The sequence below is a fragment of the Ambystoma mexicanum genome, chromosome 13 (assembly GCF_040938575.1).
Source record: "Ambystoma mexicanum isolate Mex_15411 chromosome 13, UKY_AmexF1_1, whole genome shotgun sequence".
Taxonomy (NCBI): Eukaryota; Metazoa; Chordata; class Amphibia; order Caudata; family Ambystomatidae; genus Ambystoma; species Ambystoma mexicanum.
In genome coordinates, this window is record NC_090938.1 from 382823439 (window position 1) to 382845009 (window position 21571).

Sequence of the window (21571 nt, forward strand, 5' to 3'; positions counted from 1 at the left end):
GGACGGGGCCCTGCACGCGGTCGGCGCCCCTGCTGCACGTCCTTCTCCAATGGTACAGCCATGTGATCATGGCTGAGGGTGCAACCCCGGCCTGGGTGGCCCTGGAGCTGGGCTGATGTGAGCTGGGTGCCCCCACCACGTGGTCTGCTCCGGTGATCCGGGGCGAGTGGGGAGGCCTCCCGCTCCTTTGTTTGCTGCATGATTGCAGCACTGACAATCCGTGTCGGGTGATACCGACACTGAGTGAGGCCTGCGCGGTGACCCGAGGCGGGCCCCACAACAACATGGTTAATCTAGACTTGACATACCTTACTTGGTCCAATGGCACATACCACAATGACAACTTTGATGAGCCACGAATCATAAAAAAACACAGGAACAAAATTATGAACTCGGATGTATATATTATTAGGAGACCGTCTGTTCAGAAGTTTGTCATATAGGGTCCAGGCACTTGTGGCCCTCTTTATTATTATCAAATATTGGAACTCTGTACACGCATTTCAATTTCAAGTCCCATCTTGCATGACAAAACCAATATCCAAGGAACCTTTTCTAGAAGATGTACATCTTTGTTCGTGACAAGCGGCCAGCTGTGGTGCCACTTTTTCATTACCCATTACACCATTAGCCAATTACATTTCTAGTTTCTGCCCTAGAGCAGTGCGCCCATTAGATGGGTGACGTCAGGCGTGTGACGTCGCGCGCACCAGCATCGCTGTGCGCGTGACGTCACACGCACGACCGCATTATGCCAACAATAAATATGGCGGCGGGGCATTCGGGTGCGCACTCAGGATTTAACCCATGGACCTGGCTTTGAGATTGCATTTGAGGTAAGACACACTCCTTAGGACACTGACTGAGCACCATTTACATGGCTCAGCAAAGTTGTCATTGTGGTATGTGCTATTGGACCAAGTAAGGTCTATCAAGTCTGTAAATAGATTGACCATGTGAGAAAAGTGAAGTGCAAGTTAAAGCACTATTTCCACATCCATCCCCTCTCCTATTGTACTTTTTGAATTAATTTCTTGTTTCTCCCCTAACGCAGTTGCGGCCATTAGATGGGTGACATCATGCGTGTCGGGTGTGTGACGTTACGTGCATCAGCATCGCTGTGCGCGTGACGTAACACGCACGACCGCATTACGCCCACAATAAATATGACGGCAGGGCATTCGGGTGCGGGTTGGATTTAGCCTATGGACCTGGCTTTGAGACTGCATTTGGTGTAAGAAACACTCCTTGGCACAATGAGGACCTTTTACTTTAAACGTGGGTCCATTTATTCTTGGACGAGGCGTTGGATATCTTACCAGCCTACACTCATCTCTGATTACCCGCAGGCAACTTTTATGGCAAAGTAATTCGATTGTTGGGACTCAACCCAGCAAAATTTACGAGCATTATGGACCATCCATCAGAAAGTTATCCATCTAACGAGCGCGCCAGCCACTGGTAAGACATTTAACTGAGCATTTTTAACACATACAAACCAGAATACTAAGGGCTCTTCAGCTCACTGATTTCCTTATTCATAGACAGTTCATTTGGGGACTTAACCCTTTATCAACAAGGACTATCAGAGATTCTTCTCAAGATTACACTGCATGTAACTCTAACGTCCAATTCTGGTAAGGCAGGAACTTTCAGTTTTCTATTGATACCATGTTTTTACTGGTAGAGGTGCTACAGTATTATAAAACAATGACGAACTGTCATAATCTGTGTGGGATTGATTATGGCTATGAGTGTTGTCTTGTGAGGGACAGTGATGTCACTAACATTCTAGGTGGAGTGTTGATGTGGTGATGTCACTGGGACTCTAGAGGGAATGTTGATGTATGTTTGCTGTGCAGGGTTCTACTGATGTCAGTTGGACCTAAGGTACTGGACTAGATGGATGTCCCAGTGCTTTCTCTACTTTACAACTAAGAGAAATAAACCTACATGTAAACTACTTACCTTCTGGTGTCCATGATTGGGAAGGAGGCATAGTTTATATTACTGGCGACGAGGATGGTTCCAATGCTGCTGGGAAGGGGCAGCTGGTGAGAAGCACTGCCTTCCAGGGAGACATCCATTGAGCAGGAAGAGGCTGCAGGCCGGGCGGTGCAGTGAAAGTCCAGGTTGGGGCCTAGGTCCAGCGGAGGCATTCAGCAGAACGGGAGGTGCAGAGGTCTGGTCGGGTCCAGGTTGGAGATCCTGAGGGTCCGATTGCCTTGTGGCCAGATGTTGTGGCTGTGAGTATCGTGTTTGGCAGCGCAGTAAAGTGACTAGCGAGCGCTCTGCATCCAGCCGGTGGAGCTGCACACTAGTCGGTGCAGGATTGGAAGTGGACCAGTGAATCAGTCGCTGTGGGCCCTCTGTGTTGGGGCCGGTGATATTGTGTGGCACAGTCGCTGTCCCGGATGTTACGGATGGGCACGGTGGATTTGTGGAGGGTCTCACCTGTGGTGGCCAGGCGACGCTGTATCAATGTGAGCAGTTCCGTTGTGGAGAGGAGCAGTGAGGTCATCCGATGGAGAGCTCTGCGGGCTGATTCTGGGGATGGAGGAGGTATGGAGCGCCGAACTGCAGGCACGGTGGTTGCTGGCGCAGCGGAGCAAGGGAGACATGTTTCTCCCATGGCGTTGGGAACAGCTGTGATGACGTCGGTTGGGGCAGGTCTGACGGCGATTGGAGGAGCATTTGTGCTTGGTATGGTGCTCCAGCTACACCAGCTGGAACGCAGTGCTGAAGGCTTCTCTGGCGTGGGTGTTGAACGCAACTTTCCTCAAGAGGATTACGCCGTCGCTGAATGCGGAAGCTGCGCTGTTACGGAAACAAGCGATGTTTCTCTCATGGCGTTGGGAACAGCTGTGATGACGTCGGCTGGGGTAGGTCTGACAGTGATTGGAGGAGCATTTGTGCTTGCTATGGTGCTCCAGCTACGCCAGCTGGAACGCAGCGCTGAAGGCCTCTCTGGCGTGGACGTGGAACGCAATGTTCCTCAATAGGATTATGCCGTCGCTGAATGCGGAAGCTGTGGTGTTACCGAAATGCTCGACGGTTGGATGGGGGTACAGGCTAGAGTTTCGTGCTTCACTGATGGTCTGGGCAGCATTGAAATAAGAGCCTTTTTGGCACAAGTGGAGGCCGTGGATAGCATGGATGCTAGAAGAGATTTCCTACGGGAGATTGAGGGAAGCACAGACATTGTGTCTGGAAGTATGGGCATGTACAATGTGTGCGCTAAATGGCAGTGGAAGCCACTTGCAGGTGATTTGGCAGGGAGGCAAGTAAAGCGGCGAGCGCTGTATCCGGACCAGTGGGGCATATGTAACGTGGAGAAGGACCTGTCTAAAGACTAAACAGAGGTATGTGTTTGGGGGAGGCCGGTTTGAATTTTTAATGCTGTTTGTGATTTGTTGTGGCCTCTGGGGTTTAGTATAGATGTGGTTTGGGTCATGGGTTAATGTTAGCAGTTTAAGGTCTGTCGTTTATGTGTACTGCTGTTGTGTATATGTGGTGGCCTAATGTTTAGGACTTTCATGGGGTTTACAGTATGGACTCGTGGGTAGAGTTCATGGGCAAAGTTGTAATGTCTGTTGTTTTTACACAATGTTTTTCTTTGCAGGTTGGTTGATTTGGACATGTGGGTGTGGGGATGGCGCAGGGACTTTAGCGCCAGGTCATTTTTTGCATGCATTAGCTTTCGCTTCATGCACATGTGGGGTTTGGCGCGGGGATTTTAGCACCATGAACTGGATCTGGTTATCGCTTACTGTAGGATTTACATGTTGTCCTGCAGTGTTTTGTTTGTCTTGTTCGTAGGGGCATTTCCCCTGGTTATGTGGGGATGATGCCAGTACTTTTAGGGACAGTGGGGTGCTGTCTGGATCATTGCTTTCACTTCATGCACATTCTGGGATTGGTGCAGGGATGGTGGCGCAGAGAATTTGCATTTATGTTGTGCATTTCATGGCTATTTTGGGGGTGGCACAAGAACCTTGGCGCCACAATGTTATTTAAAATGATTTTCATGGGATTTGTATGTTGTCCTGTGTGTGTGTTATGTTGGTTTTTTGTAGGGGTATGTCCCCTGGTTATGTGGGGATGATGCTGGTGTTTTTGTGGTAGTGAGGTACTGCCTTGAATGTTTTAAAGTGGTAGTGAGGTGCCATTTAGGGTTTTAAAGGGGTAGTGAGGTGCTGCCTGGTTAATTTAAAGGGCAGTGTGGTGCTGTCTGTCGTTTTTCACAGTTAGTGAGGTGCTGTCTGGTTGTGTTCTGGTGGTTTAGGGACAGTCAGGTGCTGTTTGGTGGGTTGGGACAGTGAGGTGCTGTCTGGTCGTTGGTAGGGGCAGTCAGGTGCTGCCTGGTTGTGTTCTGTTGATTCTGGTGTTTTTAGGGACAGTCAGGTGTTGTTTGGTGTTTTTAGGGACAGTGAGGTGCTGTCTGGTCGTTTTAGGGGCAGTGTGGTGCTGTCTGGTTATTTTCTGGTGTTTTTAGGGACATTTAGGTGCTGTCTGGTGTTTGTAGGGATAGTGAGGTGTGTCTGGATGCTGTCCACATGCTGTCAGGTGGGGTAGCGAGGTGTTGTGTCGGTTTTAGGTTATTGAGGTGCTGTCTGGTGTTTTAAGGGCAGTGTGGTGCTGTCTGGTTATTTTCTGGTGTTTTTAGGGACAGTCAGGAGTTGTTTGGTGTTTTTAGGGACAGTGAGGTGCTGTCTGTTGTGGTAGGGATAGTGAGGTGTTGTTGGTTATTTTAAGGGCAGTGAGGTGCTGTCTGGTGTAGAAGGGGCAGTGAGGTGCTGTCTGGTCTTTGTAGGGATAGTGAGGTGTTGTTGCTGTTTGGTGTTTTTAGGGACAGTGAGGTGCTGTCTGGTTGTTTTAGGGGCAGTGTGGTTGGTTGTTTTAGGGGCAGTGAGGTGCTGTCTGGTTTGTTTTAGGGGCAATGAGGTGCTGCCTGGTGTGGTAGGGATAGTCGGGTGTTGTTGGTTGTTTTAAGGGCAGTGAGGTGCTTTCTGGTGTAGAAGGGGCAGTGAGGTGCTGTCTGGTCTTTGTAGGGATAGTGAGGTGTTGTTGCTGTTTGGTGTTTTTAGGGACAGTGAAGTGCTGTCTGGTCGTTTTAGGGGCAGTGTGGTGCTGTCTGGTTATTTACTGGTGTTTTTAGGGACAGTGAGGTGCTGTCTGGTGTTTGTAGGGATAGTGAGGTGTTGTTGGTTGTTTTAAGGCAGTGAGGTGCTGTCTGGTTGTTTTAGGGGCTGCGAGGTGTTGTCTAGGGTTGTAGGGGCAGTGGGATGCTGTCCACATGCTGTTAGGTGGGGTAGCAAGGTGTGTTGATTTTAGGACAGTCAGGTGTGGTTGTTGGTTGGGCAGCGAGGTGCTGTTGTTGATTTAAGGTTTATTTAGGTGATGTCTAGGGCCCGGTTAGGGGTAGTTAGTGTTGCCATTACTGTACTTAAGGGGTTTTGAGGTGCTGTCTATGTCTTGGGTAAGGGCAGCTAGGCGCTGTCTGGTCATTCAAGGGGCAGTGAAGAGATGTTTGGTACTTTTAAGGGGCAGGGTGGTGCTGCCTGTGTCTAGGTTAAGGGGCAGCCAGATGATGCTTGGTCATAAGTTTAATTTTTGGGTTCCTTTCTCCTTTGTTGTTATTCAGCTGGTTGATAGCGGAGTACCTTCAGACTTTGGGGAGGGCCTGTGGTTGGGTTTCCAGCTGTGTGTTTTAAATTTTACAGATTATGTCATAATCTGTGTGGGATTGATTATGGCTATGAGTGTTGTCTTGTGAAGGACGGTGATTTCACTAACATTCTAGGTGGAGTGTTGATGTGGTGATGTCACTGGGACTCTAGAGGGAATGTTGATGTATGTTTGCTGTGCAGGGTTCTACTGATGTCAGTTGGACCTAAGGTACTGGACTAGATGGATGTCCCAGTGCTTTCTCTACTTTACAACTAAGAGAAATAAACCTACATGTAAACTACTTACCTTCTGGTGTCCATGATTGGGAAGGAGGCATAGTTTATATCACCAACTGTCTACTTTTTATTAGGTTACCGTACCAAATATTGAATACCAAGGGTGAGTCTGTAACCATTCTCAAACACATCTACACTTATTGGGTGATGAATCACAATTTGGTTTATGGCTAATCGGGCACATATGACGCACCCAGTGCATACTAGCAATGGCACAGCATATCTCACAAGACTTTAGACAACTGCTTCTGGATCTTGAACACTTACTTTATAATACCTGCGGCTTAGCACAAACTCTACACTTATACTTACCTTCAAAGAAACAACTCAAGAATTGAATCACTCAGTGGCTGGGTATAGATGAAGTGCATCACACATCTACTTACCAAATAATTAATGTAATAATTCAGATCACCTGTGAACATTTGGGACAGTGTTTTCTTGTCCGTTCTTTTTGCCTTTGCATACCCTTCCATCTGTGACATGACTTTGGGTATGTAACTCTTGGTTTAATTTACCATCATCTGATCAATTGTTTTGCATGTATATTTGTGCTTCTTAACAAATATGTACGATTTGTTATCTTCTTTATCATATATCATCTATGTTTAACAGTATTGTCAAGTTCTGCACATGTGCTTTGATAATCTATTCATAAAACTTTGTTTTTGGTTTTATGGTTATGTCAGCCTTGAGGACGACTTAGGTCGAAATACGTGTTGGTTGACTTCCATGGGAATAAAATCACCTACAGATGAACATTTGATGACATTGCTTTGACTTCACACTATTATTGTACAATTAACCTTAAGGAGGCAGAGCTCGATTCACTGATACCAATCTATGTTCTGTATTATTCGTATATGTATCCAAGCAGCACATCATTTTACCTCTGCCAGAAAAGGAATTCCTGACCATTCCCTGTGTACCGAAAACAAAACACTTAGCCCACGCTTCACGTGGGCTCGTGGTTATGTAGGGAGTCCTTAAAGAGGCAGTAAAACCAACTGAGTTTGCTGCCACTTGATGCAAAGCATAGGGGGGGAAGAAGATCAAGAAAGAGATTGGAGGATAAGGGACCAAGACAGGAAGATGAGGAAATGAGAGCAAGGAACAGGTTGCAGAAGGAAGAGGCAGAAAGATTAGGTGGGGGGGATATAGTGCAGGAGCAATGAGTTACACAGAATGAGCAAAAGCAATCTAGACAAAGGAAGTAGGAGAGAAAGGCAGAGAGCAGAACGGAGGAGGTTGAAGGAGAGGTAGCAGCAGGACTTGGAGGGAGAAAAAAATGAAGGCCTGAAAAGGATGAATCACTCTTGGATCCTCCAACGGAAGGGCCATGTTCACTGCCCACTGAGCGGCAGTAGTCTTGATCCTGGCCACACCCTTTGAGAAAGATGTTGAAAAGTCTGCAATGGGTATGAATCTCAGATGCTGGTGGAAGACTAACCCTTATAAATGTTATTGTTGGAGCATAGCATGTAGTGGACTCGCCACCGGAGCTCCAGAGCCTTTATCCAGCTCTTGTTGTACTAAGCCAGCTTTGGCTGGGGAGCGGGAAGAATGACTCCAACCTGAAAATAAATCCAGTGCACAGTGGAAGAAAAGCCTGTTAAGGTCTACATATTTAGGACAACAGAAGCTTACCATGTTCTGTTTGGAGTTTGCTATACATCAAGCCCAGGGTGGCCATTTCACCTCTGACATAAGGGGTCTGTGGCTCAGTGGATTAATGCATCCACTACAGAGACCTGTGTTTGTCCTATCATCGCAGGTTCAAATCCCGGCAGGTCTACTCAGCCCTTCATCCTTCAGAGGTCAATAAAATGAGTACCAAATGAACATCTGTCAATTGTGCCAAGAAGCCCCTACCGGGGTGAATGTGCGCTCTACAAATACACCTGTTAGGTTTTTATGTTATGTCACTGTGTCCTGGCAAGAGTTTGCTACACATCCAGGCCAGAATGGCCGCCCCACCTCTGACACAGGGTATTACTGTATCTTGGCAAGAGTTTGCTTTTGCTGCGTTGATGAAGTATGCGCTAATAAAAAAATTGCGTCTCAGAACTTATTTCGAATAACGATTTCAAATGTTTGTGCACTGAAAAGGTGCACTGTGTTTCTGAGCACAGACAAAACATATACCCACTGCTAACACAACATACTGCACACATGTTAGCAACGCACCATACCTATAATTACATATCTTCTGACCAAATACATTTTCAAGCGAATCTCCAGTGTTTCTCACACCAGCTGGTTTAAGTTCCCCAGCTCAAATGCTGGGAAAAAACGCAGGGTTGACAACATTCTGCAGTTGAGTAAACAAGCCCATAGAAATCCTCAGAGACAGGTTAGTAGAACATTAATTTTGCCCAAGATGCTTTGGAAAAAACCCACAAAAGAAGTGGTTCATTGGCCTAGTGTGTTACATTACATTCCACCCTATTTCCCATATTTAAGTAAAGTGAGGTTTTATTTCAGTTTTCATATAGTTTGACTTGGATACAAAAGTCTATGTGGTGCCACACAGAAATTCAGTAGACAAACCATAATTTATAAATTAACAAAAATCACTTCTATTCGTATAGCAAACCATAATGAGTACATTGAATGGCAATTGGAAACATCTCTGCACCGAGGAGAGCATTCCAAACAGATAGCCCATTACATAAAATTGATCTTTGTAAAGTAGTGTTTTTTTTTTAAAAAATGGTGGCACCTTCAACTATACAATAACCATGTTGTTCAAACCACTTATATCTCTCTAACCACACCCCCAAGATTTCAATTTAACAGCTAAATAAATACGAATTGAACACTAAAATAGCCAGTGTGTGAGCCTGTCCAGATTGAACTAAATTCTTGCAAAAAAGTGGAAGCCCCTTCAGCTTATGTATCCTAGGTGGAGTGTGATCAGGAGGAGGGAGGGTGTCGAGCACCAAGGGTTCAATGGAAGATTTGTAAACCAGAGGCTGTACAAAGGCCTATAGGGAGAGGTTTCACAAAAGAGTTACTTCTTAATATAACAGTACAAAAGGTTCAGGAGAAATGCAATCAAGTGAGAGGAGGATTCACACCCTAGTTCAAGTAGTACTGTGGCCCTAAGCACGAGCACCCTATTCAACAATAGTCTCTGGTCAGAATTGTATCATGCTGCTTGGTTCACACATGCTTGCTCACAGTTCATGGAGATTCTTAGGGTCCAGGGCCCTTGTCTGTGGTTTGTGGTCAATACTAGCCCACCATGGCTCAGCTCATCGTCCAAGTTAGAGTTTTCTTCCATGTCTATGTCCGTTGGATTTTCAGGTTGCGGTCACTTTAGTCACACCCCCCAGCCAATGGTGGTATGCAGAGTTGAAGGGTTTCTCTTTTAATTTCCCCCTAGTCCCCAGCAAGGCTTTGTTCCACTTATCACTTCCTCTCAGCTCTTGCTTTTGGATTAGCTAAGACTTGGGACATAACCCAAACAAGCTTTGTGCAAAGCCCATCAGATGCCAAACAGTTTGGCTGACTGCCTTGGTCTCTTTCAGACTCCCTGTATCCACGGCTTTACTGAAGAATGCTTTCCCTCTTCCTGCTTCTCTCGGGGCAAACCTGTTCCTCACCTCTTTACTTTTGTTCTCTAGTGTAATCTTTCCCGCTTCCAACTCACCTTCCCCCTTACATTCCTTCCTCCTGTGTGACCATTCCCTCATTCTTCGCCAACCTCTCTCTTCCATCTCCAACCTCTCCCGCATGCCGTCTTGTCTCGCTTGGCAAAACACTGCTCTTCTGCCCTCCTTTCAAGCCCCCTCATTTTGGTGATCCCCTGTCCCCTTTATACCTGGACTCTGGAGGGAATTGGAGCATTAAAGATTTCACCAGTAACACCTGAACCCTTTGGTAGTGGGAGTATTGAATTGGTTCATATGGATTGTACCTTCCTCCTGAACATATGTACAGAATGACGTTTGAATTACTCATAATCGTGTTTTTTGGGCGAGATAATCAAAAGACCAGAATGTCATCTTGGAATTCATTGGCCATTGTCAGGGCGGCTGTCTGTCTCTGACTTCTCCATTACCAGCTGTGTTCCTTCTTTCCCCACATCTTTTACTTCTAGTACCACTGAAGCTTTCTCTAAGGGACCTGCTGCTGTGAAATAACAGTGAACTCACGATTGACTGCATAGTCTTGCACACAGACCACATGTACATGTAACTGTTCCCCCACAGTGGCCTATGTGGGGATTGTGGTTCGGGCTTGAGGGCTGCTTTAGTGGCATTTACTTTTCCGAGTTTGTCTCCCGTATATTGAATGTCTCGGGGTGTTTTTGTGTGGGCTAGGTGAGCACTCTGGGGAATGGGAGAAGCTCTTGGGATTTTCCATTTGCCGCTTTCAGGGTCAGAGTATATTGAAGAGTTCTGTAGTACTCAATTTAGCTTGGATGATCCGGTTATTTTTGGCTTGAAATATCACCTCTTTGTAATTGAGGGATGCTATCAGAAGGCTGTCCTTATTAGTTGCTATGGGGAGGCTCTTCCAGGGGGCCTCAGCAATTATTTTTTGTTTCCGTAGAGCTTGGAGGTGCGGTGTAAATCACAAGTTCAGTTGTGCGCTGGGTTTTGGCTTTCGTAGTTTGTGGGGCAATGTTGTTGATCGCCTTGAGGAGGGTTTGGTTATAGATATCGACTAATGCAGTGGGATGTGTGTGCGATTTGATGGAGTTGTTAAGGATGGGTACTATAATTGGGAGCAGTTTCTCCTTAGTTATATCCCTGCTGTTTCTCATGCAGATTGGTGGAGAGAGGTTCTGTTTAGTGTGCTGATAATCATTCTTGATAGTGAATGTGATCAGATAATGGTCTGACCAGGCACAGGCCGTGTTAGATAAGATGTTGATGTTGCAGTTGAAGTCTGCAAGCCAATCAATGGTCCTGCCTTTGATGTGGGTAGGTTCAGTAATACGATGATGGAAGCAAAGTTTTGTTATCCTGTTGGCGATTTTTAGGGCTTTAGCATCCTTGGCGTCTTGGAAGCTGAGGTTGACATCGCCCAGTAGAATGATTTGACAACTTAGCTTCGTTTTTGTGGTGAGAAGGGTCGTAACATCTTCTTCAAAGGTGGATGTCGGGCCAGGGGGCCTGTAGATGAGGTGCATGGTAAGTGTTTGAGTGGCTGAGACAGGGAGCATGACGGACAATAGTTCTGCTGAGGGGAGAGGTTGTCTTAATATAGGTATGAGGCCTAAGGAGGTTCTGTGTATGAGGGCAACATCCATGCCTTTTGTTTGGTTGGAATCTCTATCGCATCTGATAATGGAGTAGTCATTAGGGATAGCGAGGGAGAGAGCGGGCCCAGCTTCAGCATTTAGCCAAGTCTCTGTAATCGATAGGAAGTCGAGGTCTTGTGCTGTAATATAGTCAGCGATATCTAAGGCATGTGCTGGTAGTGGTCTGGCATTAATTAATGCACCCTTGATGGGAGGGGTGGCTTTGGAACTGCGTTGATTGATGGCAGCAGTGGTGAGTTCCTTTGGCGAGGTGCACTTGTTAGATACATTCTTGGTTAATTTAATAGAGGTAGCACAAACATTTAGGCGTGGCGATGGTGTAGGATGCTGATGTGGCTGGTAGAAATCTAGAGCCTAATCTATCATTCCGGTTTCAGTGTACATGGATGATTCGGTGTGGGTTTACTGGCAAATCGTTCGAGCCAGTGTGCCGGTGTGTTAAGGTATGGGTTATGTGGTGGGGTTATGGTGGTGGGTGTAGTTTCAGAAATAGGGTGCAGGCAGGGAGGCAATACAACTGATGGAGTAATGTTCTTTGAGGATGGGAGGCTTCTGCTCATAATCAGGGAGGTGCAGATGGTTTTGAGCATGTTAGTCACGCTAGCCGGCTTTGCTGGTATGTAGCTGTGGTTCTTTGTGGTCCTGCCAAGTAATAGCGGTGTGGAGCATAGTATGTGGATCAGGTACATAGTGAGGTACACGTGGTAGAGAGCTGTGTTCAAAGAGCTGGTAGATTGGGTGGAGAGGCTAGGAGAACTAGTCTATGAAGATAGTAACGTACAGGCTATGGCTGTTTGAACAAATGTCACGTTTTACTAATAGTTGAGCAAGGCTGTGGCATTGAGCAAGAATATAGTAGTTATAGAGGTGAGACTGTGAAGCGGGCCGGTAGTGTATGAGTGCACTACATGAGCTTTCACTGACGTGTTTCGATAGGTTGTCCCAGATTTACACGAGTGCCAAATAGAGGGCTAGCTGTGCGTGACGAAGCATAGAGAGTCAAATCGAATGTCTAAATCACACCCGGTGGGTCGGACTGGATACACATGGATGAGTATGTGAAATGTAATATTTGCATGTAGCAGGTGTTGTAGTATAGACCATGCTACAGAGTAAAACATAGTTGGGCCTAGAAACAAGCGGTGCGTAGTGGGGCATTGGTTTGGCAAAGGATGCAGTTGTGCAGGCTGACTATGCATATAAAGTCTATACACGCCAAATCAGACAAGTTTTGCTGGAAGAGCAACAGCAATTTTATGGGCTGACTATGCAAATAAGGGCTATATACTGCAGGGAAGACCGGTTTTGCTAGGAGAGCAACAGCAATTTTAAGGGCTGACTATGCATATAAGGGCTATATACTGCAGGGCAGACAGGTTTTGCTAGGAGAGCAACAGCAATTTTACGGGCTGACTATGCAAATAAGGGCTATCTACTGCAGGGCAGACCGGTTTTGCTAGGAGAGCAACAGCAATTTTAAGGGCTGACTATGCAAATAAGGGCTATATACTGCAGGGCAGACCGGTTTTGCTAGGAGAGCAACAGCAATTTTAAGGGCTGACTATGCATATAAGAGCTATATACTGCAGGGCAGATCGGTTTTGCTAGGAGAGCAACAGCAATTTTAAGGGCTGACTATGCATATAAGGTCTATACATGGCAAATCAGGCATATTTTGCATGAAATACAGCGGATGAGACACATTGGGCTAAGTAAATATAGTTAATCATTCGAGGCTGCAGTGTAAGGCAGTTTGGTTATGACCACTGGCTTGGAGTTTGTGTGTGAGCGCAGTGTTTTTAGTCATAAGCGCTGCATCATTATGAGCAGTAGGTTAATTGCAAGTGAGTGAGTGTTAGGCAGAATCCTGTGCAGTTCCCTTGGGGAACACTGCAAAAAGATTAAGACTACAGGAGTAAGCGGTAAACCCAATTGGTAGCAGTCTGCACCACCCAGATTTACCTGATAGCTGTGGCTGAGCAGTCAGACTTCTCTCAAGAAGAGTAGGGCAGTATGCAGAGTATACACAATAGGGTCAAAACACAGTAGAGCAAACAAACACTGACTAGAGCTTTGTATAAAAAGTATATAATTATTTATTTAAAACACACTTTAGGTAATACACTAGCACTCTCAATGAAAAGTAATTTAAAACACAGTCAGGTAAGTATACACGCCTCCCTTGTTAACTATCAGACAAGTCAGGGTTAAAGCACAACTATTTGTTAAGACAGAAGTGAGCGCTTAACCTAGATGGCACTCCAATAGTTTAGGTTAAAAGGGGAGAGAAAAGGCAGAGCATAAAATAAAACAGTTCCCAACACTTTTAAGAGTTCAGAGCAAGGGGAGAAAGGCAGGTTATACTGTAGAGCCAAAGTTCATAGGCTAGGCCCACTTTAAAGGGAGCAAAGCAAAATGTGCCCAGGATCACACGGTTTAAAGTGCACTGAAAGTCTTTGCAGAGGATTAAAAAGATATAGTTAGACGGCCTGGAGCCAACCCAGTTTAGAAGCCAAGGATTTAAGGGTCACCTTTAGCAATCTCTAGAAAGGGAGGCCAGGCAGGACACAGTACCCTAAACATAAGAATCCAACTTGCCTTCCATGTATCTTTAATACAAGTACTGGGGTGAAACAGATTGCTAGCAGTGTGAGGATTGATCCCGCGAACTGTGGTAAGCGGCCTAGTTTCCTGCTGAACCTGATTGGGAAAAACTCACTCAAAATAGATGAGGTAAACCCGGTGAGAGAGGTTCCCTCTCCTGCGAGGAATTGCCAGCGAAGCCGTAGCACCAGCTGCAAGACTGTAGAGCAGAATGCTGTGCACAGAGAAGAGAGAAGGACCTGCCATAGTGCGGGGCACAAGAACTACATGTGTCACAGCCCAAATAACCATCTGTGCGTTCCAGGATCATGGAAGCCGCCAGCTGAAGAAAAGGCGCTTCGGGAGAAGTGAAGAGCAGAGCCGATACAGACAAAAAAAGCACCTGAATGGAGGCCGCAGCCTCACACAGACGTCCTGCTGCTCAAAGACGGCAACCAAGCACGAAGGTACATGGGTAGGCTGAGAGGGACTAGCGGTCTGGGGAGGCCGGGCAGCAAATGCAGAGAGCTGAATAAGAAGATACTGTGAATCTAGGACCCATACCTCTATGACGAGGATAGCAGAATAAGAGGGTCTGCGACCCTGAGAGTAAAAAGGACAGAATCCTACACTTGGCAGGACAGTGAACCAAGCTGTCACAATTCAGAACTGCATGTCTGGGACCCACACCTTTATGAAAGCAAGAGAATAAGAGGCTATGGAAACTCAAGCACAAGAGAGATATAACCCTATGCTTGGCAGGAGAGTAAACCAAGCTGTGTTGAGAGTTTGGGACCTGCGCCCATATGAGAGCCGAAGAGTAAGAGGGTCTGGGACCCTGAGAGCAAAGGAGATGGAGAGAAGATTTACATGCTTGGCAAGGGAGCAAACCAAGCTGGCACGGCGAGTCTGGAACATGCACACTTATGAGAGCCAAAAGCCAAGGTGAACTTTATCTGAGAGAACAGAGGGACTGGGACCCAGCAAGATTAAGAGTTTTGTGGTACATTATTTTTAAAGCTTCAAAGAGGCCAAAGAAGACAAATCCCTTGTTAACAGAATATTGTTTTGGACTCTGGCAAAGTGTAAAAGAAGCCAGGGAAATACTTTGTCTGGCATATGGAACTTTTGTCTATGCTGTTGAGAATCTTCAGGAACATCACATTGTAAGGAGACAACCTCCTAGTTAGTTAAGTGGAAGAAGACAGAATGGAGGGGAAAGGAGCCATTCCCTGGAGATTACATTGTTCTTTTGGAGAGAACATTAGCCTATTTCTTAAAACCATCAGAGAACATTTGTTACACTATTTCCTCAGTTGAGATTATACCCTTGCACATTAGATTTAGGTTAAGAGTGTTAGGGTCAGTAGTAGGGTTTTTGGACACAACAGTGACTGACTGACATCCTGATGTTTTCTTTGAGGCAAGGAAACCCTTCTTAGCTTTAGGGACAGAAAGGCATTTTACCAACTTTCTTTTTATGTTGAATAAAAGTTTGACTCAAAACATGTCACCTCTGTGTCCGAGCTTTACTTCTGCCCCCATACAGTACTCGTATTGGTTAAAGAACAGCAGTTCTAGCTTTCCTGTCTCCTAAGAAAGGTACTCGTCAAGAGAGGAGACTCTCTAGCAACAACCTGACAAGCAGGCAAGAATAGAAGAACATGTGATGTTAGTGATAACTCCAGAAATCTTTGAAACATATGAGAAGATGTCTATTATTCCGGGAACATATGAGCCAGAAACGAGGCTAGAAGTAAAGCCAAGGTTCACCAAAAGAATGTTTGACCGTCCAAAGTGTACCAGGAACTGTAAAATATTTGTTGGGAGCAGTGATCCTGTTCTACAACTTGCTGTGGATACGTTTTCTCACTGTATCGACTTTGGGACATAATCCCAATGGAGATCCCAATGATCAGCAGACAGTTGAATATTTGAACTTTAGATGTAGCACATACACTACACCCAATACACAAGAGAGAGGTGCAAGCTACTGATGGGGATAGAGTCTCAACACAAATAAGCATAGACCCACTATAGTTGGGGACTGGAGGGAGAGCTTAAAATCCTGAATGGATATGTGTCCCCCCACCGCTTACAAATGGCCAGTGCATGTGGTCCACATATTCCGTGGTGTATGATAAGACATTCTATGCCACAATGACGGAGAGAAAATATGGCAGAAAAATGTCCCTCTAAACATAACATCGGGGAGGGGGGACATTGGTATGCACATGGAACAAATATTTTCGATTTAGCATGTCGAAATCCATATTCTATCGACATATCCAGATTGGGAGGCCAAAGAAGGTGGTTTTTGGTGGACAACTGCAAAGCTTAACAAAGAAAGACAGGAAAACAAATTTGATCATATTACATGTGCCTCAAGCATTCCAGTAGACTGGAATCCTGGCGCCAAGAAATGCCATATGAGGCACCAAGCTATAGGCATAGGGCCTTACGTGGCTTGGGCTTCACAAAATATATCACATACCTATGCCATATCTCTAGGTAAAGCATGCCAACCAATGGCAAAGCAAGCACTTCTAAAGGAAGTCATTAACGAGATAGACACATGGGGAGGAACAGGCAATTGGCCAGCAGTCCTAGACAGGATAGGTCACCTAGAAAAGGCTAAGAACAAAAGGGAGGCGAAAAAGCAGAACCTACTTTGAAGAATGCTGTCCTAGAGCTCCAGAAAATGGCTGGATAGCCCATAGAGATGAGCCTGATGACAACTGTGTTGCATTGATTGATTGATTGATTGATTGGGTATTTATAATGCACCTAAACACAATTTGTTTGCAGCAGAGAAGCTACAAGCTGAGAAATGTGGTAGTGTACAAGTTGAAGATCATCCAAAAAGGCTTCAAAACTTTACAAGATGAATAACAAGCAATGGTGTAACTTCTGAAAGTCCAACTTCTTTTGACACACTGTCTATATGAGTTCCAGACTGGACTACCATCATGTGACCAGAGAAACTAACAGAACTGAACCTATCAAGACAGGCATAGAGACTGGCCGTTTCAGAGTCCACCAACACTCTGCTGAGGGTTCTCAAAAAGACATTATATGGGATATCAGTGTGGGGCAAAGACAATATTTCCTGTACACTGCATGGGATCCTGAATATTCCTGTCCCAGCAAGTACGCCTCTGTTGTGTGAAGAATTGCAGCCCTGGGGCGCCCTAAACCAAGTGAAAAAGCAATGGATGATACAAACCATATATGAGGTGTAGCACAGCTGTGCTGCTTACGAATGGATTCTACATCGTGCAGTTTAATGCTTCATGCTGTGGTGTGTTGATCACTGTCTTGAAGGTGGTAAAATTTTGTGACATTATCCTTCATCCCCCAGTGCGGACTGAACTGGTGCTATTAAATTGGCCAGAAGTGAAGATACACCTCTGAAGTTCCCAAAGTTATCATTAAAACTGGCCTATCTCCTGCATATGAAGATACATATCACCAGCACCACATAAACCTTTGTGGAAGCTTCAAACAGAGCATGTCAAGCGACCAGAAAATGTCTGTAGAGAACAACAGGCTGACCAAATAAGATTCAATCCTTACTGTAAAGCTCCCAAACGAGAAAGGGACGCTCCACCCTGGGATCCACCACAAACTGGCTGATGAAAAATGTCTTTTCCTTCAACCCATTAAAAAGCATATTAGACTTTTTATTATAAACATAGGCTCTGGGATCACACCTGTGTTCTACATCCTTGCAGCTGGGTACATCCTAATCATCTTTTTTTTTTTACATTGTGACAAGTAACGAGGAACCTGTTCAATGCACTAAAGCTGTATCCTAATTGAAAGATGAGAACTATTTGGAACATTTTTGTGTGATGAACATCTACCCATCTCTGGGATCATCAGTGACTGGAAGTTGTCAACTGACCAGCTCCTGCTGTAGCTGGCTCATGACTAGAAAATATATGTTTGTGCTGTAATATTTAGTAACCAGTGAAGATCCTGAGTGAACAGTTTTTATTGACTAAAGTAGTATGTGATGTTCTTCATCTTCTTTTTTCTCTTCACTCTTATTTCAATGATTCCGAAGATGCCTCCATGAATTGTTCTTGCTCTTGGGGGTGAGGGGTTGGGGGGCTGACATGGATTTTCAGTTTTAGCCATGTTTAGTTCTAATTAGGGCATGTTATTTTTGAGCAATATTCCAAGACATGAACGCTTTAATGCAAGTTCATTGTGATGCTCCTTAAATGCAAGCACCGTTTTCAAATGCATTTGATACATTCAGGCAAAAGAGTAGAATTCACAGGTAAATGCAGAACATGCTGTTGGTTTGGATTTCGACCTCCACACCAGACCATTATCTTTGTTATAGTTCTTTCGGGTAAATTGCATAAACCAAGTCACTGACTTTATTCAAAACTTTTCTGGGAGTGTTCCAAAGTGCCTCAGTAATAGTAATTAAAACTGATATTGAACAAACTACAGAGAACTACGAAATTCCTGTGAAATTTGGTGTTGCCGAAGTGGCTTACACTGATACTAGACCAGTGAGCCAAACAGCTTTTTGGGACTCAACTGTTTTTTGCTTCAGTTAGATAAGTATGCTAATAAGGGGAGTTGACAGTTTAAGCCCAGATAGCATAAAAGGGAGGCTTTGGAAGGTAGGACAGATCAGCTGCGCGCAGACTAGACAGAAGTTGGCAGAGGAGCCAGCCTGATGGCTGGAATGGCCAAACGAGAGGGAGAAGCACTGGGCCCATTGTCCTCTATGCAGAGGGGAGGGGTTGAAGACCCTCCTTTTTTCCTTGCTGGTTTTTAAAACCACTAAATTGGATGTATGTCTGTTTTGAGTCCCCAAAGGACTCTGTCCATTGGCTTTTGAGCAGAACTATTGATTTTGATTGAGCTGTATGGTGAATATTTTTATATTCCCCTGCCACCCTTTGCCTGACCCTGCCTTCCAAGGCAAATCAGCACACCACCTGTGAACAGATATAATTCTTGATTGGCTACATGCTGTTACCATGGTTAATCCCAATTGACATTAACTCGTTTTCATGCACTTTTTCATATTTTTCTACTTCTTTGCTAAAAAGACCATGGTGCTCTGATGGGTGGTGTTTGATAATTTTGAGCATTTATCTTGGATTGTAGACTGCTCCAGTCATCCAGCCTTTCCAGCCCTCTCATCTCTCTACCATCTACAGATAGTGAGTATGAGAAGTTTTTTACCCTTCATTGATATCACATTGACAAAGGTATTGAGGTATTGAAAGGGGGAGGTGCTTCTCTGAAGAATGCCTAGCAAGATTTGTGAGGTTGCCTAGCAACTCTTCGTGAGGCAGGTAGTTGTTTATAAGGTGGCTATGATGTCTCTGAAAAGGTTGGTCAGTCTTGGTCTTGAATAGCATAGTTTAGTTTGAGTGTCACTAACCCTATGCTCTGGGGTTCAAGACTGTCGTGTAGGGTTGCCATTATACTAACTCTCACTGTGGTATATTAGGCTTCCATTTATATTTTTGTAAAATCTAGGCTTTCTAGAAGCCTTATTAATTTTAGTCTGCAGGCAGTTTGTACTTGAATAGGTCTTTTTATGTATTTTTATATAGCCATGTTCTTGTGTGTTTTTTGCAGTATGGTTACATCTTCCTCCTGATGAAGACGTTGTTTGAACCAACACCCCACATCGAAACCGGTTGAGAAAAACCTTAAAGGGATGTGATCCTTGTACTCTGCTTTTGCCATCCACCTTTACAATATATTGTGTTCTAATAAATTCTATTGTGTGCTTTATAAATACAAACATAATAAATGTATCTGTGGGGAGTAGTTGTGAATTTTTCTCCTCATATGTTTTCAGTATTGTCTTTTTGTCTTTTAGCAATTTGGATGAATGCCACTGATTGTTGAGTTGTGTTTGAATGTTGCACCATGAATGGAATGTGTGTTTGACTTTTTAACCCATTTTAGGCATATAATGCTGCTGTTCTGCTGTGTTTAGAATTTCTAATAGTGTTTAATAATTTGTGATTGATTTACTATTTTTTCAATTTTTGTATCATTTCAAATACATTTTGATACGTTATTATAAATATTTTCTCTGGACAATTTGTCTGGTTTTAATGTTATAACAATACTCTGGTCCAGAGGCTAGAGTTGTCCTGTATTTTTCAGTTTTTGCTTGAATAGACTTAGACAAGGATTGCTGCCTATTCATCAATGACTTTATGCATTTGAAGTGTGTTATGTGTATTGACCATAATGGTAGTAATGTTTCTTTATTACTTATTTCTCATTATTAAAAGATTTACATTATACATGGGAGTATAAGAAGCATTCATTAACTGCTAATTACTCTGAAATGTGTCAGGAGCATTTTGAGCATACACTTTATATGTGGGGCATCTATTTAAATGTATTGTGTATTGATATGTTATACATGGCGCATGTCTTTAATACACACTGGGTTATTGGAAGGTATGAGCAGTAGACTATTGATAATAAAAAGTGACCTTAGCACCACTCCCGTGCTGATGAATGAGAGTAGTCGCTCACTGCAGGGAGTTGTTTACTTTCTTTGCTGATGCAAAGTGAAGGTATATGCTCTCCCCTATCTCTATTCCTATCTTCCTACCACAGCCCCTGCTTGGGTGGTCCTGCACACTCCCTGGGGGTGTAAGGAGGGCTCTGGAGATAGGGGTGATAAGAATCACGTCACTCTGGGATTGCAGTTGACCGACAAGCAATTGCTGAATGCGATGAGACATGTCAGCGAAGTTCCAGTGTGAATACTCCCACAAATTGATTCAGTTAAAATATGTACACCAATATTACCGCACACCGAAAGAAACGGCGCTGTTAAATTTGCAGAAAATATGAGAATGTCCAAGCTGGCAAATGAGAGCAGCTGCCTTTTTACATATGACCTGGGTTTGCCCCTTAATCAAGAGTTTGGGTTGTGTGGGATGTTTTCACCCACACATCCAAGCCCTGCAACATCATTGTGCATGCTGGCAGCAGAAACATCAGAATGGCCACTGGAAAGCATGCTGCTTGCCAGAAATCACTAGAAAATGCACAGTGAAAAACATGAAAAATAGGCTGCCACCCACTTTTGCCTATTTTAGGGAGCACAGGAGGTCACTGCCTAAAACCACCATTGGGATACCCACACAGTAGCCTGAAACCACTTGGAAGTGGCAATACTGATTGCCAAGAGCAACCTAGAGCTGTTTGGGAATTCATTTTCTTGATCGTCAAAATTGCTAATATCATGGCTCACAAAACCACCAAAAGGATACAACTTCTTGTTGGGTGATCCACATCATTTACTGCAGAATCCACATCCATACAATATCAGCGAGAATCCTATGCTACCAAGCTAAATCCCCTTTTAAAGACATTTGATTTAAAGACAGCTGTCAAAAATGGGTGCAATACCGGCGCTCTCCACTGACAGGTGCAGGCGATTCCTAATCCTGACAGGAGAGCTGTCTTGCAGAAGCTAAACCTGCCAAAGCAGAGGAGTCTAACAAAATGCCATATAGAGTGCCACACATTGATTTAATGTGGAAAAAGACTTGATTAAAGAGATGTTGCTTATTTTCAATTTATAATGTTATGTATTTTTCCATAAGGAACTCTATTGCAATTGATCAGAACAGTAACCTGATGTAGCTAAGACTTCAAAAGGCTTGCTGTCCCTGGGAAGCCTTCACACCTACTCTTCTCAGGCCCTACACCAGAAGGCAGGAAATTGCATGGT

At 44.5% G+C, this 21571-nt stretch overlaps 1 long non-coding RNA gene across 3 annotated transcripts; it reads left to right on the forward strand.

The window, feature by feature from the left end:
- Positions 1-753: 753 nt before the first annotated feature.
- Positions 754-20104, forward strand: LOC138521237 (uncharacterized). 3 transcript variants are annotated; one of them, XR_011282979.1, is made up of 4 exons: positions 770-836; positions 1350-1461; positions 18961-19016; positions 19441-20104. It is a non-coding gene; the product is annotated as an uncharacterized lncRNA (long non-coding RNA). The 3 variants fall into 3 exon arrangements; XR_011282980.1 differs by lacking the exon at positions 1350-1461 and having other exon boundaries at positions 754-836; positions 19441-20103; XR_011282978.1 differs by lacking the exon at positions 770-836 and having other exon boundaries at positions 1171-1461; positions 19441-20103.
- Positions 20105-21571: the final 1467 nt, after the last annotated feature.